Source organism: Moschus berezovskii, chromosome 18 (genome assembly GCF_049115385.1).
Source record: "Moschus berezovskii isolate FMDL1 chromosome 18, NW_MosBer_1.0, whole genome shotgun sequence".
In the NCBI taxonomy this organism is placed as follows: Eukaryota; Metazoa; Chordata; class Mammalia; order Artiodactyla; family Moschidae; genus Moschus; species Moschus berezovskii.
This window is the reverse complement of record NC_142477.1, coordinates 16,674,235-16,701,957: the sequence shown is the minus strand read 5'-3', so window position 1 is coordinate 16,701,957 and position 27,723 is coordinate 16,674,235.

Here is a 27,723-nt window from a genome sequence, read left to right as displayed (position 1 = left end):
CAGCTGGTGCTTCTTCCAGCCCAGAGTTTCTCATGATGTACTCTGCATATAAGTTAAATAAGCAGGGTGACAATATACAACCTTGACGTACTCCTTTTCCTATTTGGAACCAGTCGGTTGTTCCATGTCCAGTTCTGACTGTTGCTTCCTGACCTGCATACAGGTTTTTCCAGAGGCAGGTCAGGTGGTCTGGTATTCCCCTGTCTTTCAGAATGTTCCACAGTTTATTGTGATCCACATGGTCAAAGGCTTTGGCATAGTCAATATTTAGTAATTTAGTATTTAGTAATTAGAGAAATGCAAATCAAAACCACAATGAGTTATCACCACATTCCTGTCAGAATGACTAGCATCAAAAACGCAAAAGATAACAAATGCTGATGAGAGTGTGGAGAAATGAGAACAGTCGTACAATTTTGGTGGGAATGTAAATTGGTACAGCCAATATGGAAAACAGCATGGAGTTATCTCAAAAAATTTAAAAATAGGGCTATGATATGATGCATCAATTTCACTCTGAGTGTACTCAAAAGAAACAAAATTGCTATTTGAAAAGGGATCTGCACCCTCATTCATTGTTCATTGCAGCATTATTTATAACAGGATATGGAAACAACCTAAGTGTCAATATATGAATGGATAAAGAAACAGTAGTTTAAATATTAACAATGCAATATTATTTCTGCATTTCCCAGGTGGCACTAGTGGTAAAGAGTCCACCTGCCAATGCAGGAGATATAAGAAATGGGAGTTCAGTACCTGGGTTGGGAAGATCCTCTGGAGGAGGAAATGGTAACCCACTCCAGTATTCTTGCCTGGAGAATTTCATGGACAGAGGAGTCTGATGGGCTGCAGTCCAAGAAGTCACAAACAGTTGGACATGACTGACCATCTGAGCACATTAAATAAAGAAGTAAATCCTGCCGTTTGTGATAATATAGATGGACCTCGAAGGCATTATGCCCTAGGAAATAAGACAAACAGAGAAAGAGAAATACTGCATTATCTCACTCATATGTGGAGTCATCTTAAAAAAAAAAAAAAGCACTCATGGGAAAAGACATCACACTAGTAGTAGCAAAAGTCCAGCGTGGGGGATGGAAAATTGGCTAAAAATAGTCAAAAGTTACAGAATTCCAGTTACAAGAGGTATAAGAACTGAGATATAATGTACAATATGATGAAATATGATGATGATAGTTAACAATTGTGTATGAAATATTTGAAAGTTGCTATGAGAATAGGTCCAGAAATTTATCTTTAAAAAATTTTTTTAATTATAGCTAGATGAGAATATGAATGTTAACTATTGTGGCAACCATTTCACAATATACATATGTTGAGTCTTTATGTTGTACACTTTAAACTTATACAGTGCCGTATATCAATTATATCTCAATAAAGCTGGATAGAAAAAGATCATTTTATTATGGTAAATAGGACCAGACTTAAATTTGAATTCTAGATTCTGAACATTGGAACTGAAAAAAGTTTAAAATTGAACTTTCAAAATTCTGAGTATTGTAATCTAAGAACAGAGGTATAAAACTGAGGAAATTTAAATTCTAGTCTTGTATGGGCCATGTTATAAAGTATAGCATAAGTAAATTGTAATTTATTTTAACATAAAGTGAAGCTAATAAAATGCAGGTATGTAATGAGAAGTACCATAAATATTAATGAAAATAGATTATCTTGAATAATAACTTTATTAAATTCTAAAAAATGCAATTATATGTGTGTTTATATATGTATTTGTGTATATATATACATTTACGTTTATATATATAAAACTTTTCTTTATATTAATTGGCTATTTCAAGGCAAATTAGAATGATAAAAATATATTGGAATATTCTAAATTTAGAAATGGCTGGCCTTTCCAGATTGTTTACGAAAGGATGTTCAGATGTGACATATGGTTAACATAGCTGTCTTGAAAGAAATAGCAGGTGGTGTTAAGTGTGGAATTTTATTCTTTTTCTAGAAATAAGAAAACAGGTGAACTGATAACAAAATCATCACATCTAATGAAAAGCAGCTAGATATTTCAACCGAAATGATAGGAGATTTTTAAATCTATAATCATCAAGCTGTAGAAAGCAAGCTTGTGGTAACTGGGGGAAGTGGTGGGGGTGAGGAAAGATAATTTGGAAGAGTGGGATTGACAAATATACACTACTATGCATAAAATGGATAGCTAATAAGGAACTATTGTGTGGCACAAACAATTCTACCCAGTACTGTGGGAAAAGAATGTAAAAAAGAGTGGATAGTGGATATATGTAAATGTATAACTGATACAGTATTCTGCACAGGAGACAGTAACACGACATTGTAAAGCAACTATATTCTAACAAAATTTAAAAAAAAATAATCGTTATGCTTAAACAATAATTGCATTCTTGAAATACAATGAAGCATCAAGGTATGGTCTAATCCCCTATTCAGCTAGCGGTGTGTAGCCAATGACATAATATAACCAACTATTTTACTACATTAAAAATGTCAGAGGAATTATACATTTGAAAACATTAATAGATAAATATGAATATATAAATAAGAAAACAATATAGTTTAAAATAATGTAAAGCCAACAATATTTGAAAAGATTTAAAAAATAGAAAAATTTATGAATTGATTGTCTGCAGATACAGGGACAGTAGCAATACAAAAACAGGATAAAAAGGTATGAATGCCCGTAGAAAAGTGAAACAAACCTCATTTAGGAGGAAAACCCAATGAGCCTTAAAACAAACAAGCAGAAAGCAGAACTCAACATCAGCCAAGCAGGATGTAACCCATTCGGGAAATCACAAACAGGCATAATTGCCCAGGAAAAATCCAAACTGAAGTCCAGAGCATATAACTGAAAGGCACAGCCCCAGCTGTCAGAGAGTAAACTGAGATAGCAGCCATCACGGGAAAGTGGTATTTAAATAACAAATGCACTCAAGAATGGAAAAAAAAAAGCCTAAATAGAGTAGTTGAATATATACACAGACAAATAAGCCACAAAAAGCAGTAGAAGAAGCAAATGCTAAAAATAAAGAAAAGAGAACATAAAAATCTAACACACTGAATTTGAATGCAAGAAAACTGCCTCAGAGAAAAGAGTGAACAAGTCACAGCAGGAAATCTATAGAAAACTGGAAAGTAATCTTGCCTTTCTATGTCCTTCACACTATTTAGTAGACAAGGGTGAAACCCAATACATGGACACAGTTAAAAGTGCTTATGCTGTTGTGCTGTGCTCAGTCACATCTTACTTTTCAAGACCCCATGGACTGTAGTCAGCCAGGCTTCTCTATCTATGGGATTTTCCAAGCAAGAATCCTGAAATGGGCTGTCTATTCCTTTTCCAAGGGATCTTCCTGACCCAGGGATTGAATTCGTGTCTCCTGCATCTTCTACATTGCAGACAGATTCTTTACCCCTAAGCCACCATGGAACCCCAAAGAATAAAATATATAGCTACATATTGGAGATTTTTTAGGGCATAATTAAATAAGGTTAAGAGAAAGACTTCCCAGGTGGAGCTAGTGGTAAAGAACCTGCCTACCAATGCAGGAGATATAAGAGAAAAACTATATGGTGCTATGAAATGTAATTTAAAAATCCTTATTGCATAGCTTATTCACAAATATCGTTCTTAACACATTTTCAATGGGTGCCATCAGCGGGCATGTAGAGGCAGGTTATATTCTGTTAAACACATTACAGTACAGTTAATGTAATTCTTAACACAGTTTCCAGAGAGGGACACAATTGGTACTTTGTCCATTGCATAAAAGGACAGACATTTTGTTTAACTGTTGTACTATATCTTCCTTTAAAATCACATTCTTTTAGTATATGAAGTTATATGAATTCATGTTAATACTAAACAGAGAGGGACAAAGCAAAAGACACTAAATAAAGAACAAATTATATAATAGAAGTGGGAAATTATTAAATTTAAGAACAAATAACAGAAATTAAATATTTGTGAAAATTAAATATCTATATGATTACACAGTAAATACCTGATTCTGTATTTTTTAAAATTAGTGTTTATGCTAGCAGTCAGACCAGTGGACCTAACAATGACCAGTACAAGCAGAATAAATAAGTAAAATTCCACTGATAATCATTATGGTACATATTATGCAGCAGATGGAAGACAAGGGCTGTAACTAAATATATTTTAAAACATATTGTTCAGTGAAGAATGTAAACAGAAAGAATTTTGTGTAACAATACTTTTTTATTACTACTAAATTAAATTGTATACATGGAATTAATGACCTTTGAAATTCAAGTATGCGTATGTATCCAAGGATATGTGCACCAATACCAATAATGATTATTTTTTAATTGATATGGAATATATGTGTTATAAGCTCTCTCAAGAATTGAATTAATGACCCCAAAAATTTGATTTGTAAAATACTTTCTCAGCTAGTCAAAGCTTAAGTAGAACAAAATGTATAGTCTTATATTATTTGCTAGAAATTTCCATATTTTAAAAATATGAATTGGAGATTTCTCTTAGGATAAAAGCAAAACTAAAATACAATCAAAGAGACTTTAGTCATGATATTTTGTTTTTGTTCAGTCACTAAGTTGTGTCCCACCCTTTGTGACCCCATGAACCACAGCACGCCAGGCTTCCCTGTTCTTCACTGTCTCCCAGAGCTTGCTCAAACTCATGTCCATTGAGTTGGTGATTCCATCCAACCACCTCATCCTCTGTCTCCCCCTTCTCCTCCTGCCCTCAGTCTTTCCCAGCATCAGAATCTATTCCAGTGAGTTGGCTCTTCACATCAGCTGACCAAAGGATTGGAGCTTCAACTTTAGCATCAGTCCTTCCAATGAATATTCAGGATTGATTTCTTTTAGTATTGACTGGTTTGATCTCCTTTGCAGTACAAGGGACTCTAAAGAGTCTTCTCCAGCACCACAATTAGAAAGCATCAAATCTTTGGCATTCAGCTTTCTTTATAGCCCAACTCTCATATCTGTGCATAACTACTAAAAAAAAACATACCTTGCACTATGCGGATCAGTTCAGTTCAGTCACTCAGTCATGTCCCAACTCTTGGCGACCCCATGGACTGCAGCATGCCAGGCTTCCCTGTCCATCACCTACTCCTGAAGCTTGCTCAAACTCATGTTCATCAAGTTGGTGATGCCATCCAAACAACTTATCCTCTGTTGTCCCCTTCTGCTCCTGCCTTTAATCATTCCCAGAATCTGGGTCTTTTCCAATGAGTCAGTTCTTTGCATCAGGTGACCAAAGTATTGGAGTTTCAGCTTCAGAATCAGTCTTTCCAATGAATATTCAGGATTGATTTCTTTTAGGATTGATTGGTTGGATCTCCTTGCAGTCCAAGGGACTCTCAAGAGTGTTTTCCAACACCACTCTTGTACTATATGGATATTTGTTGGCAAAATTGTGTCTCTGCTTTTGAATATGCTGTCTAGGTTTGTCATAGCTTTTCTTCCAAGGAGCAAACTTTGTTATTATTATTATTATTTTTAATTTTCTGATTGCAGTCAGGGTTCACAGTGATTTTGGAGCCCAAGGAATTAAAGTCTGTCACTGTTTCCATTGTTTCCCCATCTATTTGCCATGAAGTGATGGGACTGGATGCAATGATCTTAGTTTTTTGAACATTGAGTTTTAAGCATGTTTTTTACTCTCCTCTTTCACCCTCATCAAGAGGCTCTTTATTTCTTCTTAATTTATAAGTGAGCAGTGGAGAAGGAAATGGCAAACCACTCCAGTGTTCTTGCCTGGAGAATCCCAGGGACGGGGGAGCCTGGTGGGCTTCCATCTATGGGGTCACACAGAGTCAGACACGACTGAAGTGACTTAGCAGCAGGAGTGAAGATAGCTAATCACCCTGCTACATCCTGCAGTTGATGGAAAGTCTATTTTTACAGCTTTTCTAACAATGTTGACATAATTTTACTACTGTAGAACTTCTGAGAACTGTATGATACTAAAACAATTTATAATTTTCCATATAGGGAAAACATTTTATAATTTCCAAATGCACATGAATCCAGACATCTTGTATTCTCTTACTTTGCTTTTGGTCTGTTTTGCTTTGCTTGTTTTAAAGATTATTTGGTACAGCAAGATTTCTTTGGATATACTTTTGCAAATTATGATCTATAAAAATATCTTTGAATAAGTTTTGCAACAGGTTTGTACCTTAAAATTATAAGTGGTGCATTAATAATTTGTTAGAAAAAAATAGCAACTTAGAAGGGATGTCAAAATAATGTTATAGGCAAAAATGGATTGACCATCACACCCCTCCACATTCACTAAAACTTTTCAATGATTCCTTTTGCTGTTCACTATGACTTGAATTTTTCTGTTCAGCCACTGTTTTCCACTCATATGAATCACTAAGGTACCTGAACAATTATTTTTTTGCTTTTATTGGTATATACCACAAAATCCTAACATGCTTCTTTACAGAAACATATAAACTTGTTTTCTTCCCTAATATAATAGATTGTTAATCAAATAAATATTTTAATTAGAATATAAGAAAAATTTAAAAAGCAATGCAAGTAAGAATTAATTTAAATTTTATCAAAAGCAGATATAAGTAAATGTTGTGCCATTATGCAAAGTTTCACTTTATCAACAGAGAATGTTCACTTTTCTATATGCCTGCATTTGTTTTCCCCTTTCCTAAGTATTAAAAATTATTCTTTCTCTAACCATATTTTTGAAATATGTCACACTTTTTTATTTTATTTTTACTGTTGGAGCCATTTTATAAAAATTGATTACCTGAAAAGTTAATTTAATCTCTAAAAGGAGTGATAAGATGACATTATTTCACATGATTATATTTGAGCACTATAGCATTTCAATAATGTTTTATGTAGATGATACTTATAAATTATTTTAAAGACAGAAGCACTTGAATATTCAGTAGTTGCAATAAACAAATGGAGTTTTTGAAAGAATTCTATGTAGCTAACAAGCAACCAAATTTCTTTTTTCTTTTTCATTTCAGAAGGCTCGGTTTTTATTTCTGTAACAAAAGAGAGCATTTTTGCGGATGGTAAGGGATGGTGTGGGCCACTGGCAAGTTTTTCTCAATACATGCTAAGATTTGCAGTTTTCTGGGCTGGGAAACTGACACAGGTGATAATTTTGCCCCTTGTGAGACATGGGTATTGGGCAAATCACTTAATCTGTGAGTTTACTTAGTCATAAAATGGCAAAATAAAAGTGCAGATGTCAAAGGGTTGTATAAAGATTAAAAGACACAATGCAAAAACAGTACTTCCCAATGACATGGGCCTAATGAAGATCTTTGACATTTATATGCTGCAATAACTGGTCATCTGTTAATTTATATTTAATAAATCATAAAAAATTTTATTGAACATGTATAAATTTTATACTTGAAAAGAATGTTTTTGTATCTGGTTATCCATTTGGGGGAGGGGGTCTTCCTAGGTAGTACTATTGGTAAAGAACCCACCAGCCAGTGAAGGAGATGTGGGTTGGATCCCAGGGTGGGGAAGATCCCCTGGAGGAGGATATGGCAACCCACTCCAGTATTCTTGCCTGGAGAATTTCATGGACAAAGGAGCCTGGTGGGCTATAGTCCATGGAGTCACAAAGAGTCAGATACCTCTTAGTGACTTAGTACAATTCATTTTTGTATAAAGGGAATATAGAAAAATAAAAAAAAAAGCTTGGGAAATAAATGTATTATTATTTTCTAATTCCCTTTGTAATTTATTGTTTGACCCTTTGGTTATTCAGGAGTAAATTGCTTAATTTTCACATATTTTGGGAGTTCTAGTTTTCCTTCTATATATCAGTGATTTGAAGTTTCATTCCATTGTGGTCAGAAAAGATACTTGGTATGATTTCAATCTTCTTAAATTTGTTAAAATCTGTTTTGTGAGTTAACATGTGATCTATCCTGGAGAATTATTTTGAGTGCACTTAAGAATGCATTTTGCTACTATTGAACAGAATGCTCACTGTCAGTCTGTTAGGTTTATTTGGTCCATAGTGTTGTTCAAACTTGCTGTTTCCTTATTGATTTTCTGTCTGAATTTTCTAACCATTACTTAAAATAAGATATTGAAGTCTCCTACTCTTGTTGGCTCACTGGAAAAGACTCTGATGCTGGGAAAGGTTTGGGGCGGGAGGAGAAGGGGACGACCGAGAATGAGATGGCTGGATGGCATCACCGACTCTGTGGACATGAGTTTGAGTGTACTCCGGGAGTTGGTGATGGACAGGGAGGCCTGGCGTGCTGTGATTCATGGGGTCGTGGAGAGTTGGACACGACTGAGCGACTGAACTGAACTGAACTTGTTGTACTACTGTCTTTCTTTTCCTCTAGATCTTTCAATGTTTGTTTTGCATATTTAGGTGCTTTGCTTTTGGAGTATATATATTTGCTATATCTTTCTGAAGAACTGATCCTTTTATGATTAAATAATAGCCTTCTTTGTCTTGTGACTATTTTTTTACTTAAAGTCTAATATTTCTGAAGCAAGTGTTGGCACTCCTTGTTTATCATTTTCACAGAAAATTTTTTTCCATCCTTTCAATTTTGGCTTAAAATGATGTTTAATATAGACATTTAAAGTGTATTTTAGAACAATTCTAATCAGTACCTGGGGAACTTGCATTTTCCTGTCAAAAGCAACCTTGCATCAATGTCATATGGCAGTTTGACAGAAGGCTGTCCTATTTTTCCATTACACATCTGAGAAAAATGATAAGATTCACTACGAAAGACATACCAATCAATGGCATATCAAAACTATCACCAGAAACAATCACATCTAATGGCTGTAGTTTATCTTTCTTTTGTCAGTTGCTTTATAATACACTGAATGATATATTTTTTTTTAAAATGTTGTTAGGCCAATCTGGGCTGACAAAATACAAGGTACGTTCAATAGCTTCATGCACAAGACTGAACTCTTCAAGGGGATTTAGGGTGTTTAGAAACCAGAATTAGGCCAATCCATTTTGGCTTAGCTAGGAATTCATACAAAGCCTTTAAAGAGGTGACCAATCACTTAGAAGCTATTCAACAAATACCTATTGAGATATGACTATATTTAAGGTGTGCAAGTGATAAAAATGTAAGTAATTCAAGATAAACTTTGTACAACAAAATTGTGATAAACAAAGGGACTATAAAAACACTAACAGTGGCCTAATTATCAAATGGTTTAGCAAGAAAGGTTTCATAAATCAGGTATCATGATTTTTTTGTGTTTTAAGAATAGAATCTATTGAAAGACAAAACATATATATTTCGTGCTTAGTCCACTCATTCATGTCTGGCTCTTTGCTACCCCATGGACTGCAGCCCGCCAGGTTCCTTTGTCCTTGGGGATTCTCCAGGCAAGAATACTGGAGTGACTTGCCATGCTCTCCTCCAGGGGATCTTCCCAACCCAGGTATCAAACCTAGGCCTCCCACACTGCAGGGAAACTGCAAAATACTGAAGTGGGTAGTTATCCCTTCTCCAGGGGATCTTCCTGACCCACGAATTATACTGCGGCCTCCTCAATTGCAGGTGGATTCTTGCCAGTTGAGCTACCAGGGAAGCCCTACAGCAACAGGTACAGTTAAGCAAACATGTAAGCTTGTAAAGGAGCATCTGATGGTGTGAGCTTCTAGAACACTGCCTAGACCTGATAAGAATAGATTTTGCCCTACAACTTGGATTAGTGGATGCTAAATGTACTTTTATTAGATATAAGTTTAAAAAATTAGAATAACAATATAAATTATGCTTTGTAATACATGTTCTTTAAAACCTTAATAGTTGTTCTATGTTTCTAAATTATTTGATCAGTATAAAATATGGTTATACACTGGTCTTCCCAGGTGGCTCAGTGGGTAAAGAATCTGCCTGTAATGCAGGAGATGCAGGTTCAGTCCCTGGGGGAAGATCCTCTGGAGGAGAGCATGACAACCCACTCTGGTTTTCTGGCCTGGAGAATCTCATGGACAGAGGGAGCCTGATGTGCTACAGTCCATGGGGCTGCAAAGAACTGGACATGACTGAAGCAACTGTGGGATTCTCCAGGCAAGAACACTGGAGTGGGTTCTAGTAAAGATTAGAAAGTACAAAATACAAATATGAGTGTTTATGTGATTTTAATTGTTTTTTATCTTTTATTTAATCTCAACAGATAAATAGATTAACACATTACTTTGCCGACCAAGGTCCGTCTAGTCAAGGCAATGGTTTTTCCCGTGGTCATGTATGGATGTGAGAGTTGGACTGTGAAGAAAGCTGATCGCCGAAGAATCGATGCTTTTGAACTGTGGTGTTGGAGAAGACTCTTGAGAGTCCCTTATACTGCAAGGAGATCCAACCAGTCCATTCTAAAGGAGATCAATCCTGGATGTTCATTGGAGGGACTGATGCTAAAGCTGAAACTCCAATACTTTGGCCACCTCATGAGACGAGTTGACTCACTGGAAAAGACTCTGATGCTGGGAAAGGTTGGGGGCGGGAGGAGAAGGGGACGACGGAGAATGAGATGGCTGGATGGCATCACCGACTCTGTGGACATGAGTTTGAGTGTACTCCGGGAGTTGGTGATGGACAGGGAGGCCTGGCGTGCTGTGATTCATGGGGTCGCGGAGAGTCGGACACGACTGAGCGACTGAACTGAACTGAACTGAACTGAACAGGTGAAAACATTCATTCTGTAACTTTTCTAAAATTCTGACAAGAACTTCAGGCTTTTACACCTAACATTGCATCATCACTTTTTGTAAGCTAATGCAGTAGGATTTTTCAGTAAAACCATTGTTCTTGAACATTGTCAATTTTTTTATGTGTTGTTTCAGATGTTCTTTCTAGGACCTCAAGGGAAAGAAAACCCAATATATCATCTAAGCTTTGAAGTTTACATTTTAAGTAATCCAAAACAACATCTTTCATTGACAGAGTTGGAGACCTGTCAATTACTTTTCAACTTTCAAGTTCATCAAGTAGATATATGCTTTGCCACAAAGCAGATAATAAATCTATGACTATATTAATACTTTTCTTATAATTCTTTCATGGAATTGTTATTAAATTCTTAATATTTTCCAAATATTTGTTTACTTTTTAAATAACACACAGTGTTAAAAATCTTGATGGAAGTTTCGAAGTGTTTTTTATCTTATATAAACATTCTTTGAATAAATACTTTTTAAATTACTTCACTATAAACATTTATTACTGATTCAGAATGCTATTTTTAATTAACTTCAAATGATCATGGCAAATTGTCTTTATGTGTATCCTATAGTTTAGCATGTGTGCATGCTAAGTCACTTCAGTTGTGTCCAGTTCTTTGCAACCCTATGGACTGTAACCCACCAGGCTCCTCTATGCATGGGATTTTCCAGGCAAGAATACTAGAGTGGGTTGCCATGCCTGCCTCCAGGGGATTTTCCCCATGCAGGGATCAAAGCTGCTCCTCTTCTGTTTCCTGCATTGTCAGGGGGGTTCTTGACCACTGGTGCTGCCTGTGAAGCCCCATAGTTTAGCAGACCATGGTTATTTTTCTTATAAATTTCATAGTTTGAATTTTCTAATTCTAACAATATCTTTAAAGTATAGTTTTATTAGATTTATTTATGGCAGAAGTGAGAGAGTTTTGCATTGAAATCATTTTAGTTTTTATTACACAAATATAAATGCAACTGTACTTTTTCTGATTACTGCATTATAGAAAAAGTCCTTCTTGGCTGTCCTAATTTTTCCTCATACTCTTTGAAGATATTCTGGGCTAAACACATCACTACTATTACGGCTTTTTTGTTCTTCCACTGATTCATATAATGGATGTCTACGATGTTTAAAGGGAAATTTAAGAAATTATAATTTGATGTTTATTTTTAGGGTACCCCTTACACTGTTGTAAGGATTAAATGACTTGATTCTTATAAAACACTTAGAAAAAACAAGTCTATGCTTTGTTCATATAAGTTTTGATCTCATTAATATCATCATCATCAAGGAAACATCACTGAATAATTACTGAGGTAAAAGCTGTTTGAACTAAACTTTTCCTAAAATCACTAGCTATTGTGTAATTCAAAGGAATGATAAACTAATGATTTCTCTTAAATTGAAACTCATGTAAAGAAAGAGCAACAGAGCTATCCTGCCTATAATGACATGACTGAAAGGTAGACCAAAAAATGCAATGATAGCCCTTGACCATTAGCACCAAATGAATTTCCATCCAAGAAATATGTTCATCACATACTCTACTCCTACAGAAAAAGTTAGGAGGCCTATGCAGTGACAAACATTTGGTGATAAACATAATTTTATTTTTCATCTGGCTTTAAAATCATCAAAGTAATTATTATTTTAACTTTTACTGAAACATTATTGCTAATTTCCCTAATTTCCTTTATTTTATATATGCAAATATTTTCTAGAACAATGAAAATCTTGGATAAAATAAAACCAATATATTTTCTTTATTTTCAGTTCAGTTCAGTTCAGTCACTCAGTCGTGTCCGACTCTCCGCGACCCCATGAATCACTAAAGCTGTTTTAAAATTATGATATTATTACACATAAAAAAACTAACTATTGTGATAAAGTTTGATATTTCTTTGTCGATTTTGTTTTCAGGATATATTACACTAGGAATTCAGAGTCAGAGTACTACTGAGATTTGAGCCTGTCATCTTTGGAGAACAAACTCTCTAGGACAGGTGCTTTTATGAAGTGAAATTTTTTAAACTATTTTTTCATTTACAAAAATTGATTTCTTCAAGCTTTTTATTTTTAATGGGTCAAATTCAGTTAATTATATAGTACTATTTTACTTAAAAAATATCCGTAACTATTTTAAGGATTCTCTTGTTTTTATTATATTTTAATTCAATAATTATTTATTCTAGTCCTATCTTATATTTATATGTGTACCTTATTTTTTTTCTTCATTAAATTAGATAGTGGATTGTATGTTTTGTTATTTTTATCAAAAAGAAGAAATATATTAATTAGTTCCTAGTTTTTTAAATCTTCTATGTCATAAATTTCTTGATTTTTTTTTATAAAATAGAATGGATTTACAATGTTGTGTTAGTTTCTAGTGTATAGCAAAGTGAGACATACATATATATATACATATATATATATCAGTTCAGTCAGTTCAGTCGCTCAGTCGTGTCCGACTCTTAGCGACCCCATGAATCACAGCACGCCAGGCCTCCCTGTCCATCACCAACTCCCAGAGTTCACTCAAACTCATGTCCATCGAGTCGGTGATGCCATCCAGCCACCTCATTCTCTGTCTTCCCCGTCTCCTCCTACCCCCAATCACTTCCAGCATCAGACTCTTTTCCAGTGAGTCAACTTGTCGCATGAGGTGGCCAAAGTATTGGAGTTTCAGCTGTAGCATCAGTCCTTCCAATGAACACCCAGGATTGATCTCCTCTAGAATGGACTGGTTGGATCTCCTTGCACTCTAAGGGACTCTCAAGAGTCTTCTCCAGCACCACAGTTCAAAAGCATCAATTCTTTGGTGATCAGCTTTCTTCACAGTCCAACTCTCACATCCATACATGACCACGGGAAAAACCATAGCCTTGACTAGACAGACCTTGGTTGGCAAAGTAATGTCCCTTCTTTTTAATATGCTATCTAGGCTGGTCATAACTTTCCTTCCAAGGAGCAAGCGTCTTTTAATTTCCTGGCTGCAATCAGCATCCGCAGTGATTTTGGAACCCAAAAAAATAAAGTCTGACATGGTTTCCACTGTTTCCCCATCTATCTCCCAAGAAGTGATGGGACCAGATGCCATGATCTTTGTTTTCTGAATGTTGAGCTTCAAGCCAACCTTTTCACTCTCCTCTTTCACTTTCATCAAGAGGCCTTTGAGTTCCTCTTCACTTTCTGCCATAAGGGTAGTGTCATCTGCATATCTGAGGTTATTGATATTTCTCCCAGCAATCTTGATTCCAGCTTGTGCTTCTTCCAGCCCAGAGTTCCTCATGATGTACTCTGCATATAAGTTAAATAAGAAGGGTGACAATATACAACCTTGACGTACTCCCTTTCCTATTTGGAACCAGTCTGTTGTTCCATGTCCAGTTCTAACTGTTGCTTCCTGCCTGCATGCAGGTTTCTCAAGAGGCAAGTCAGGTGGTCTGGTATTCCCCTGTCTTTCAGAATGTTCCACAGTTTATTGTGATCCACACAGTCAAAGGCCTTGGCATAGTCAACGAAGCAGAAATAGATGTTTTTCTGAAACTCTCTTGCTTTCTCCATGATCCAGCGGATGTTGGCAATTTGATCTCTGGTGCCTCTGCCTTTTCTAAAACCTGCTTGAACATCTGGAAGTTCACAATTCATGTATTGCTGAAGCCTAGCTTGGAGAATTTTGAGCATGACTTTACTAGCGTGTGAGATGAGTGCAATTGTGCGGTAGTTTGAGCATTCTTTGGCATTCCCTTTCTTTGGGATTGGAATGAAGACTGACTTTTTGGTATTATTTTGCATCATGGTTTATTACCAGATATTGAATATAGTTCCCTGTGCTATATAATATGCCCATTGTTTATTTATTTTATATATAGAAATATGTATCTGCTAATCCCATGCTTCTAATTTACCCAATCCCCATCTAGCTTTATATTTATTATTTCCATCTTTATACTTTCTTTTTGTTGTGGTTGAGACTGGATTTGAATTCAATTTTATTCACTTATTTTCTTTTGTTTGTGTTTATGTTTTAAAATATGATTCCACTGCTTAAAATGTACTCAAAAATTAGTAATATGTTTTCTCTTTAGCATTATTATTTTTAACAAATTTTGTAATTTTAATTTACATATCCCATTTCAAGCATGAACTGTTTAATAGATTTTCAATACTATTTACAGTTTTTAAGTTCTAAGAAACTTACAATAAGTTTTATGAAAATGCTCTGCTTTTCATATTTGTTGCAATTTTTATTCAAGCTATTAAGTTTAAGATCACTTAGTCTTTAAATTGTTTTGAAATAAACTTGGATTTGAAGAAGAGTTTCTAAACTCGTACATAAATTCTTCATATACTTTTTATTCATATCTATTTATTCATTTATTTAAATATTCATTTATTCATATTCATAACTTTATTCATATTCCACTGATGTTAATATCTTATACAACCCCAGTACATTTTCAACACCAAGATTATGAACTTCAGTATCATGATATGAAGTAAGTTAGACTTTTTTGGAATACAGTGTGGCCTCAGGAGGGCTTCCCGGGTTGGCTCAAGCCATAAAGAATGGGCATGGGGAACATGAAACTCATGTTATTTGTCCTTCAGTTCAGTTCAGTTCAGTCGCTCAGTCGTGTCCGACTCTCCGTGACCCCATGAATCACAGCACGCCAGGCCTCCCTGTCCATCACCAACTCCCGGAGTTCACTCAAACTCATGTCCACAGAGTCGGTGATGCCATCCAGCCATCTCATTCTCTGTCGTCCCCTTCTCTTCCTGCCCCCAGTCCCTCCCAGCATCAGAGTCCTTTCCAGTGAGTCAACTCGTCGCATGAGGTGGCCAAAGTATTGCAGTTTCAGCTTCAGCATCAGTCCTTCCAGTGAACACCCAGGATTGATCTCCTCTAGAATAGACTGGTTGGATCTCCTTGCAGTCCAAGTGACTCTCAAGAGTCTTCTCCAGCACCACAGTTCAAAAGCACCAATTCTTCGGTGATCAGCTTTCTTCACAGTCCAACTCTCACATCCATACATGACCACGGGAAAAACCATAGCCTTGACGAGACGGACCTTGGTTGGCAAAGTAATGTCTCTGCTTTTTAATATGCTATCTAGGTTGGTCATAACTTTTCTTCCATGGAGTAAGCGTCTTTTAATTTACTTGTCCTTAGCGCCCTTCTATTCCTCTAGCTGAGACAAACTATTTCTGTGTTGTGCTATTAAATCACCAGAAACAACATGCTTGAACTCTATGATCTTAATTCACATATACATGCTGTTTTGTTCTGTTCTGTTCAGTTGCTTAGTCATGTCCAATTCTTTGTGACCCCATGGACTGCAGCACTCTGGGCTTCCCTGTCCATCACCATCCCCCGAAACTTGCTCAAACTCATGTCCATCGAGTAGGCGATGCCATCCCACCATCTCATCCTATGTCGTCCCCTTCTCCTCCTACCTTTAATCTTTCCCAGCATCAGGATCTTTTCCAATGTGTCAGTTCTTCACAACAGGTGACCAAAGTATTGGAGTTTCAGTTACAGCATCAGTCCTTCCAATGAATATTCAGGACTGATTTCCTTTAGGATGGACTGATTGGATCTCCTTGCAGTCCAAGAGACTCTCAAGAGTCTTCTCCAACACCACAGTTCAAAAGCTTCAATTCGAAGGTGCTGAGTACTGTGTTAAATTTTTGTTATATTATTGGTATTTGTTATGTCCATATTTTAAAATGTTCATTTGATGAACTTTTAAAACTTACATAATTTTACTCAGTGGTCTTTAAGAAGGGATGTGTATAAAACATTTCTCTTTGAATCAGTTTAAAGATCCTTCAAATGAATGAATGCCTTCTTATCAGCTAATCAAAAATATGTTAATGCAATATATTTCATTTGCTTTAGCTACTAGAATAAATTGACAAAATAGACTTTCTTGGTTTATCAACTTTATTAGATGTTTAATTATAATGCATTGATTTTTGAGATTAAAACATATTTCTAGTATACTATATGGAATTTATTCATGATCTCTTTATAACTCTATATATGAACAATTTTTGTGAATGTTCAAAGTACACATGAAAAGAAGATATATTCTGTCTTAATGTGGTGCACTGTTTGGCATATGCATCTGCTATCCACTTTATCAAAATGCAGTTAGGTCTTCTACCTCTGTTTATATTTTGTCAATTTTATTTGTCTCATGCTGACATTAGTGGCTCAATATATAGCAATTTTAAAACATTTTTATTAGTGTATTTCCATCTTCATTCATGCTAAATTGCTTCAGCTGTATCTGACTCTTTGCAGCCCCATGGACTGCAGCCTACCAGTCTCCTCTGTGGGATTCTCCAAGCAAGAATACTGGAGTGGGATGCCATGTCCTCTTTCAAGAGTGTTTCCATCTACAATCCCTTAAATCTACAGCAATTTCTGATTTTTGAAGTATCTGTGTTATCTGATGCTTGCATGTTTCTGTTTATGTTTTTTTTAATTGTAGCTTTAACATTAAATAACGTCTTTCCTTGGATCCTCCAGTGATTTTTTTGATGTCCATTTTAATTTGCTTGATATGAAGATAGTTAATTTTAAGGCTTCAGGATCTATGACAATATCTGTGCACAAAAACAGTCTGTCATAGAGACAGTCTTTTCTTTGGGTGGGGAGGGCAGTTCAAGCCCTCATTAAACCTATGGGTAGAACTGTAAACCAGCTGTCTTGTACTTCCTGAGTTATCTTACATGAATGTCTTTTAATAATGTCATTAGTCTTCTCAACTTTTTCTGAAGATTGGGATATCCAGGAACAGTGTAAGTAATATTCTATCCCTAGAACTTTTGACACCCCTTGAGTTAGAGCAGCTTTAAAGTTGGAGCACTGTTGCTCTGAACTTTAGAGTTTAAGATCCCACTTACATCATGAAAGGTCAGTACAGTAAGATTTTGCCCATTAATCAGCTTAAAGTTTTCAGTTCAGTTCAGTTCCGTCACTCAGTCGTGTCCAACTCTCCATGACCCCATGAATCACAGCACGCCAGGCCTCCCTGTCCATCACCAACTCCCGGAGTTCACTCAAACTCATGTCCACAGAGTCGGTGATGCCATCCAGCCATCTCATCCTCTGTCATCCCCTTCTCCTCCCGCCCCCAACCTTTCCTAGCATCAGAGTCTTTTCCAGTGTAAAACAATAGTAACAATCACCCTTAAACAATGTGGCTGTAGCCTATATTTTCAGTAACAAACTCTGATCCTGCAGACAAGCTCAAAGTTGGAGCCTGCAAGAGAGCAATTCGAAGAGCCTTAAAAGCCTTTTGAGTAACTAGCGACCAAAACAGCTTATCGGTTTGGGCCTGCTGAGTCTCAGTTATAAGTTTATGTAAAGGCCAGGCAAGTTCCCCATAGCCTGGAATCCAAATTTGGCAGTAGCCTGTAATGCCCAAGAATCCTTTCAATTATCTAAAAAGCCTCTTAATGAAAGTGAAAGAGGAGAGTGAAAAGGTTGAAGCTCAACATTCAGAAAACAAAGATCATGGCATCTGGTCCCATCACTTCATGGGAAATAGATGGGGAAACAGTGGAAGCAGTGTCAGACTTTATGTTTTTGGGCTCCAAAATCACTGCAGATGCTGATTGCAGCCAGGAAATTAAAAGACGCTTACTCCTTGGAAGGAAAGTTATGACCAACCTAGATAGCATATTAAAAAGCAGAGACATTACTTTGCCAACCAAGGTCCGTCTAGTCAAGGCTATGGTTTTTCCCATGGTCATGTATGGATGTGAGAGTTGGACTGTGAAGAAGGCCTATCGCCAAAGAATTGATGCTTTTGAACTGTGGTGTTGGAGAAGACTCTTGAGAGTCCCTTGGACTGCAAGGAAATCCAACCTATCCATTCTAGAGGAGATCAATCCTGGGTGTTCATTGGAAGGATTGATGCTGAAGCTGAAACTCCAGTACTTTGTCCACTTCATGTGACGAGTTGACTCACTGGAAAGGACTCTGATGCTGGGAGGGATTGGGGGCGGGAGGAGAAGGGGACGACAGAGAATGAGATGACTGGATGGCATCACCGACTCGATGGACATGAGTTTGAGTGAACTCCGGGAGTTGGTGATGGACAGGGAGGCCTGGCGTGCTGTGATTCATGGGGTTGCAAAGAGTCGGACACAACTGAGCGACTGAACTGAACTGAACTGAACTGAAGATAACAAGTCCTGCTTTTCTTTCATTTTGATTTTCCTGGCATGAGTTTATTTTTAGCCATTTGAATTATCCTATGTTAAATGCTTGTGCTTCATCTGCAGCATATAGTTAGGTCTTTCTCTGTAGGTAAAAACTGAAAATATATTTTAAATGCTGAACTATTGTCATTTGCATTTATTGATAAAATCAATCAGTTTGATGTCTGCTCTGTCTTATTATTCTATGTATATTATGTATGTGTTTCAGTATGTAATGTTTTTGCTCTTCATAAATTGTTTTGGAATTTAATGATGCTCATAGTTTCATAGTTTTGTTCTAGTATTTACCTTTTATGCCCTTACTCCATTATTACTTTATTTAGTCTTTTATCACCACCATGTCTGTGGTAAATGTTTCTTTCATTCCCACCTACTGCCTATATATCTTATTCTTCTTACCTATATTTCACTTTATTCCTTTCCCATTGTTTTTAGTTGCATACTTTATATTGCAATGATACTTAAAACACTTATATGCTATTTTTCTGTCTTCATCTTTGCTGTATTGGATACTTTATTTTTTTTAATTGTTAAATTTTTGGAATTTATTTAGATTATGTTTACACTATATCAATAAGATCATCATCAAGAACACACATTTTCAGAAACTGCAGTGAAGGCTACTCTCTTCAGAACTAAGATTATTCTACAAACTATCATGGCATATGTATGTGGAGTCAGTGTTTCATTTCTATCAGAAGTATTATTTTAACAGGTGGACTTTTTCCATTGAATATCGTACATTTTTATTACTTCTCCAAAATCAACTTTTCCCCTTCCCCTTTTTTTGCCTCCAAACAGAACTCTGCTTCATTCAGATAGTCACTCTTTTCCTATGCATCATATGAGTTCTAAGATAACATGATTCTGCATCTATTTCAAGGGCCAAGTTGTGATAAAATTCATCATAAAGGTTTCTTAATCCTTATTACAATATTTCAGCAAAAAATAACATGGGTCTTCTGGGGCTGTTGATATGTAGAGTCGCATGTTTGCATCTTCTGAGAAGGAAGGTGCCTTATCATTCCTGGGAGGACTTCAGGAAAAGTCATTATAATCTGACAGGACTTAATGAAGAAGCATGTTGGCCTGAATTTTGCTGCAGTAATTTTACCACCATAGTTAAAGAAACATTTTGCAAAGATAACAGAAGTCAGAAGGGCACTGGGGTCACTTTTAAATTTTTCTGACATCTGTTTTATATAAAAATTTACTTGATATGAGCCAAGAATTATCCTAGTCTTTCATAACAATGTAAGTTGTCCTTTCTGTTAATTCAAAACTCATATTAACTAGTTTCTGTTCATATTAACTATTTATCTGTTTGTAAAATCAAGTTTTATTACATTTTGAATCCAAATTTAATATACATTCTCTAGTGAGAAGTCATTGGCATAACCATAAAATCACAAATTATATCTATAAATGAGGGTTTAGAAGTTTTTAAGACTTACTTTCATAATAAAACAAGTAAACAGGAATCTACGCACTGTATAGATACTTACAAGGCTTTTAACCCTACTAGTGTGTATGGTTTGTCTTCAATTCTTGGAGAAGCTTATGTTTTTCACCAGCTATGGTACATCTGAAGGCTTGGTACAATCCCAGTATTTTTGAACTTTGTTCACTTTTCCAAATATAAGAAATTCCAATATGCCACCTCATTCTGATGCAGAAGAGTTACATTGCTCACACAAAAGTCATTGTTTTGTGTACTATACAGCAATTTTTCTTATAAAATGACTTTTTATATCCATTTTAGAAAGCCGTCTCCAGAATCACAATGATTACCATATATCATGTATAAAATTTTTTCAACATTCAGTGCAAAAGACAAAGTGCTTTATAAGGTTTTTTTTTTTATTTTTTTTAGTATGGCCTACAGACATCTAATCTTATAATGGTTTATAATAATTTAGTCATTTTATATACCTTGTGAATACTGGATTAGATGTTTAAACATAATTTTTATGAATTAACTCATTTTTTGCATTATATAACAAGTTGATCATACATGGCAATGTTTTCATAATTTGACTTAATTCTTTGATACGTCCTGCTTTATCTATTTTATAAATATTTGCTGTTGTTTAGTCACTAAGTCATGTCCAGCTCTTGCAACCCCTATGGATTGTAGCCCACCAGAGTCCTCTATCCATGGAAAATCTCAGGCAAGAATACTGGAATGGGTCACCATTTTCTTCTCCAGGGGATCTTCCCAACTCAGGAACCAAACCCATGTCTCCTGCATTGGCAGGTGGAGTCTTTACAACTAAACCACACACTAGCAAAATTACTGTATGAGGATCAAGAAGCACCAGTTAGAACCTGACATGGAAAAACAGATGTTTCCAAATTGGGAAAGGAATACTTCAAGATTGTATATTGTAACCCTGCTTATTTAACTTCTATGCAGACTACAGTTCAAAAGCATCAACACTTTGCTGCTCAGCTTTCTTCATAGTCCAATTCTCACAGCCATACATGACTACTGGAAAGACCATAGCCTTGACTAGACGGACCTTCATTGGTAAAGTAATGTCTCTGCTTTTTAACATGCTGTCTAGGTTTGTCGTAGTTTTTCTTCCAAGGAGCAAGCTCTTTTAAATTTATGGCTGTAGTCACCATCTGCAGTGATTTGGGAGCCCCCCAAAAATAAAGTCTGTCACTGTTTCCATTGTTTCCCCAACTATTTGCCATGAAGTGATGGGACCAGATGCCATGAGCTTAGTTTTCTGAATATTGAGCTTTAAGTCAGCTCAGCTTTTCACACTCCTCTTTCACTTTTATCAAGAAGCTCTTTAGTTCATCTTCCCTTTCTGCTCTAAGGGTGGTGTCATCTGCATATCTGAGATTATTGACATTTCTTCTGGCAATCTTGATTTCAGCTTGTGCTTCATCCAGCCCAGCGTTTCTCATGATGTACTTTGCATCAGTTCAGTTCAGTCGCTCAGTCATGTCTGACTCTTTGCAGTCCCTTGAACTGCAGCACACCAGGCCTCCCTGTCCATCACCAACTCCCAGAGTTTACTCAAACTCATGTCCCTTGAGTCGGTGATGCCATCCAACCATCTCATCCTCTGTCATCCCCTTCTCCTCCGCCTTCAATCTTTTCCAGCATCAGGGATTTTTCCAGTGAGTCAGTTCTTCTCATCAGGTGGCCAAAGTATTGGAGTTTCAGCTTCAACATCAGTCCTTCCAATGAACATCCAGGACTGATTTCCTTTTAGGATGGACTGGTTGGATCTCCTTGTAGTCCAAGGGACATTCAACAGTCTTCTCCAACACCACAGTTCAAAAGCATCAATTCTTCACCCCTCAGCTTTCTTTATATACCAAAGCCTTTGACTGTGTGGATCACAATAAACTGTGGAAAATTCGGAAAGAGATGGGAATACCATACCACCTGACCTGCCACTTGAGAAATCGTATGCAGGTCAGGAAGCCACATAAAAGTGAAAGAGGAGTGTGAAAAAGCTGAGCTGACTTAAAGCTCAACATTCAGAAAACTAAGATCATGGCATCCGGTCCCATCACTTCATAGCAAATAGTTAGGGAAACAGTGGAAACAGTGAGAGGCTTTTTATTTTTGGGGGGCTCCCAAATCACTGCAGATGGTGACTACAGCCATAAATTTAAAAGAGCTTGCTCCTTAGAAGAAAAACTATGACAAACCTAGACCACATATTTAAAAGCAGAGACATTAATTTGCCAACAGTAAAGTAAAGCTCTAGTCAAAGCTATGGTTTTTTTAGTCAAAGCATGGGAGACCCAGTTTCAACCCCTGCGACAGGAAGATCCCCTGGAGAAGGAAAAACAACCCACTCCAGTATTCTTGCCTGGAAAATCCCATGAGTGGAGGAGCCTGGCAGTCTACAGTCTATTCTGTTTCAAAGAGTAGGACACGGCTAAGCCATTTCACTTTCTTCTTTCTTTCATAACAGTAGCCCACATAATTTTGAAAAAAAAAAATTCTGTGCATGTCTAAAGAGATATATTTAAGCATATATAAAATGTGTATGTAACACAGAAAATATCAGAAATAGCTCTATTATTTTATTCCAAATGCATGGCAATTATTACATCTATGGAAAATCATAGGAAAATATGGAATCTTTACCTATGTTTTTGCTTTTGCTTTTTTTTAAAGATACTATACTTATGTTAGTATGTTACTAGAGTGGAAAATATTAACATACTAATATGAGTATACATCGGTTTTTTTTTTTTTTCTTGATAAAACAGACAGGTAAAATTCCACATTTTCCCACTTTCCAAGAGATGCTAGTGGTAAAGAACCCATCTGTCAATTCAGGAGTTACAAGGGACATGGGTTCCATCCCTGGGTTGGGAAGATTCCTCAGAAGAGGAAATAGCAACCCACTTCAATGTTCTTGTCTGGAGAAGCCCACGGACAGGGAAGCCTGGAGAGCTAGTCTAGAGGATCGCAAAGAATCAGATATGACTGAAATGACTTAGAACACATGCAAACTGGAAAATTTATAGAAAAAATATGTGAAAAAAAGCCTGCTTTAGTCCAAACAATGGTCTTTGAGCCATGCCTATACCTTTCTCAAATAAGCAATCAAATCATTTCCGCTCTAGTTGCTACTATTTTAAAATGCAGTTCTGAGCAAACTGATATTTTCCTCTTCATCTTGACCTGTTACTAAATCTTTCAACTTTATTTTCCTTCTGAAAATCAGAAGAGCACTGTTAATAAGACTCACATTGTGTGACGACATTGTTTTGCCTGAAATACTGCAACTTAAAGAAAGCCCCATGTGTACTCTTTTTATAGACTTGCTTCTATGAAAATAGGTTCTGGACTTTACTATAAATCTCCTTGAATGGGCAAAATAGAAAATCTTTTCAAAAAAAAATAAGAAAATCTTTTCATAGGCAAATGAAATCACCTCTACAGTAAACTCTACCTAGACAAAACCAGATAAAGTTAAAATATTTTGCCACGAAGAATAATAATAATGCAATGAAGGCAGGACTTAGGACAATTTGATTAGTTTATCTGTACCTGGTACCACTGAAACCATTTTTGTCTGCAGAAGGTCGTTCTGACCTGGTTCAGAAAAATGCGTACTTCAGGATGATTAGTAGATATTCCTCATGTAAATCTGGATCTCCAGCAGACTTACTGTGTGCCTGCATATCTCACAAAGCCAAGGAACTGTCTTAGAAATGTTGGAATTTGTACCATGACTTGAGCAACTGTCAGCTCGTTAGTTTTTGTCACTTCCGATTTCATGCCTTATCAGTGCTTGTCTCAGCTCATCTTGTCTCAACTATCACCTTCCCCTGATGCATCTTTAGTCTATGAATTACAATTTATATGCGAATTTGTGAGCAAGATATTTTGTTTATCTGGCCATTTGTCATTAAAATTATAATAGCTTCAGACAATTTGTAGCACAACAGCAATTGTAAGAAGTTTTTGGGATATTTTGGTTATCTACCCTAAAAGGAAAGCCCAGTTCAACTGAATAAAGAATAGCTCATTCCCCAAAGGGCTTCCCTGGTGGCTTAGATGGTAAAGAGCCTGCCTGAAATGTAGGAGACTCCGGTTCCATCCTTTGGTTGGGAAGATCCCCTGAAGAAGGACATGGCAACCCACTCCAGTATTCTTGCCTAGAGAATCCATCTACAGACACGGGGTTGTAAAAAGCTGGACACGACTGAGCAACTAATACTTTCACTTCACTTTCATTCCCCAAAATTTAAGATGGATTTGGCCATATTCTCATTTATTTATCTAAAATAGTCCTTTGCTTTGATTCTGCTTTGAAGAGGATATTTTAGATAAATAAAAGAGAATATGGACAAACTCATTAATATTATGTATAAAATAGAAAAGGAGAACACACTTTACATCACAGGAAACCCTACTTAATGCACTGTGGTGACCTGAATGGGAAGGAAGTACAAAAGGACTTGTAATACCTAAAGCAGATTTGTTTCAGTGTATAATAGGAACTAACACCATTCTAAAGCAACTCTACTCCAACAAAAATTAATTTAAAATATAGTCCTTTGGTTCATGGGCTCTGACTTTATATGCTTCACAGTTAGGACACAGAGAATAAAACCTTTTTATCCTGTGCTCCACCTCTGTACTTCTGATATATAATGGTAATAAATTTCTGTCAATATGGCAGTAGGGAATGCCCTCACTCTCTTGTAACTCACACACACGTGGAGAGAGAAATGCTTGACCAGATAAAACAAAATAAAAAAATTATGCATTTCTGTATTAATAAATTCCTGGCTTTAGGATTCTTGAGTCAGCCACAAACAAGAAACATACGGCTTACTCAAATTAAGAGACTTTGAAGGGGTATTACTAAAATGATTGATTTTGTAGATTTGGATAAATGGTGGCGAACTCACACTAGATCTTGCAATATCCTGGACTGGTCAGTTGGGCTGTCTCTGCACCTGAAGACTGTAGACCCTGGACCCAGAAATGGAGGAGGTTTTGTGAAAGGACTACTTGACAGATTGTGGGATATTCTACGACAGTTGCAGCCAGCTAGAGAAAGGCAGCTTTGTAGAGGAGCGTCAGCGTTACAGTCGGCCACACTGACCTCACCCTTCTCTTCCCATTTAGTTGTTGACGGTGCTTCTAATTGGCCAGACACAAAACAGGGCAGGAGGCGAGGAAGAACCCTGATGCCATCAAAACAGGTCAGCTTCCTTGGTATGGTGAGCAAGTGAAGAGTGGAGAGTCTAGCTAGAGGCATGAGTACAACATCAAAATGTTCAGTAGAACTGAGATAAGCTTTTTCACGATAGGAATTTGGAAAGAAGTATCCCTATTTTTTTTTTCTCCAAAGGAGGATCAACCAAGTTTACTTCCCTGTTTTCCAAAGCTCTGCCTTGGAAAAGTTAACCTGCAAGTAAATCAATGAATGGCTGAAAATGAACAAGTAGATGAATAAATAAAGCTTCGACACATTTGAATGCGGCATCTCAATTTATATATGTGGCACAAACACACTGGCAGGTTTCCCTAGATTGTTAAAGCCATAGGAAAACTCCATGGAGGGACTTACCTAAATCAGATAGCACAAGCATTTCTGCTGAAATGAGGCCACAGTAAAAAAAGATCACTATTATTCATTATTCCTGAAAATCTGATATGTTCTGGAAAGTTGGTTTTGTTTTTTTTTTTTTTATTAACAAGTGACAGTGTATTAGCCTCTGGACTCATAGTTTGTCTCTTTGTGACTTTATTAGGTGCTACTTTGGCCACCTCATGTGACGAGTTGACTCACTGGAAAAGACACTGATGCTGGGAAAGGTTGGGGGCGGGAGGAGAAGGGGACGACCGAGAATGAGATGGCTGGATGGCATCACCAACTCTGTGGACATGAGTTTGAATGAACTCCAGGAGTTGGTGATGGACAGGGAGGCCTGGCGTGCTGCGATTCATGGGGTCGCGGAGAGTCGGACACGACTGAGCGACTGAACTGAACTGAACTGAAGATCCAGTTAAAGAAAATATTTTTAAATGGATCTAAAAGTCTCAACCATCAGTAACCAAACGTAGAGGAAATATTAGCTTTAACTAAAGAGACAAGGATTAAAATGGAATGAACTGTAGATTTCAATAACACTACACATGCAACTTCCAAATAGCAACCAAAACCTTGTCCCTATGCTTTCAAAGTACACAAATATTTGCATGTATCATTTTTCTAGATGTTTTAATATTATATCAAAATTGCATTATTAAATATCCACACATTATTTTATAGCTGATCTTTAGTGAGATGAGAAGCTGGTCTTTTTTTGCTTTGGAGTTTTGAACATATTTCAAATTTATTAAATATTAAATAAAAGATATCCTTGTTTCCTTACATACACCAGTAGATTTTTTTTCAACATACTACTGAGGGCCTATTTCAAAATCTCTAACTTTGGATAAATGGATCATCAATCATTATGCATATTTGCATTATTCATGGCAGCCAGCATGCATTACATTGTGAATATTTTTCTCTTGTTCCACATTATTGTGAAAAATCAATAGAAGGCAGTGAAATTAACTGTAAAAAAAAAAAAAGCTTTTGATTCTGTTGAAAATTATCTACTCATCAATCAAGTTAAAAATCATTTAGGCTCTGATACAACTTCGTGGATTTCCAAATGATAGAAAGATTATGCTAAAGAGGAACTCAATGTCAATCTAAAATAGAAACAGCTATTATAATAGCGTCTGGTCTTTTTTATTAATAGCTTGATAATGGGATTTTATTTTTCAATAAGGACACAACTATCACTAGTTTGGGAGGGTTCTATAGCATTTCAAGTTTCTGTAGCTGAAATAATTGTAACTGAGTTGAAAAGTCAGGCTGCTAAGAGGTATGAGCCTATTCACAGAAAGAACTGAAGCTCACCGTCATTCCAGTTCAGATCCCAGATAAAACACTGCATTGCAGCAAGTAATCACATTAACTTGGTGATTTTGATCATCTGGAGACACATGGGACATTAAAGGCAAGGTCTAGTTAAATGTAAGATGGCTCAGACAATTAAGAATTTTCCCTGCAGGAGACCCGAGTTCCATCCCTGGATTGGGAAGATCCTTTGGAGAAGAGAATGGCTATCCACTCTACTATTCTTGCCTGGATAACTCCATGGACAGAGAAGCCTGGTGACTACAGCCCATGGGGTTTTAAAAAGACAGACAAGACTGAGAGACTAACACACACCCACACACTATCTTGTTATAACT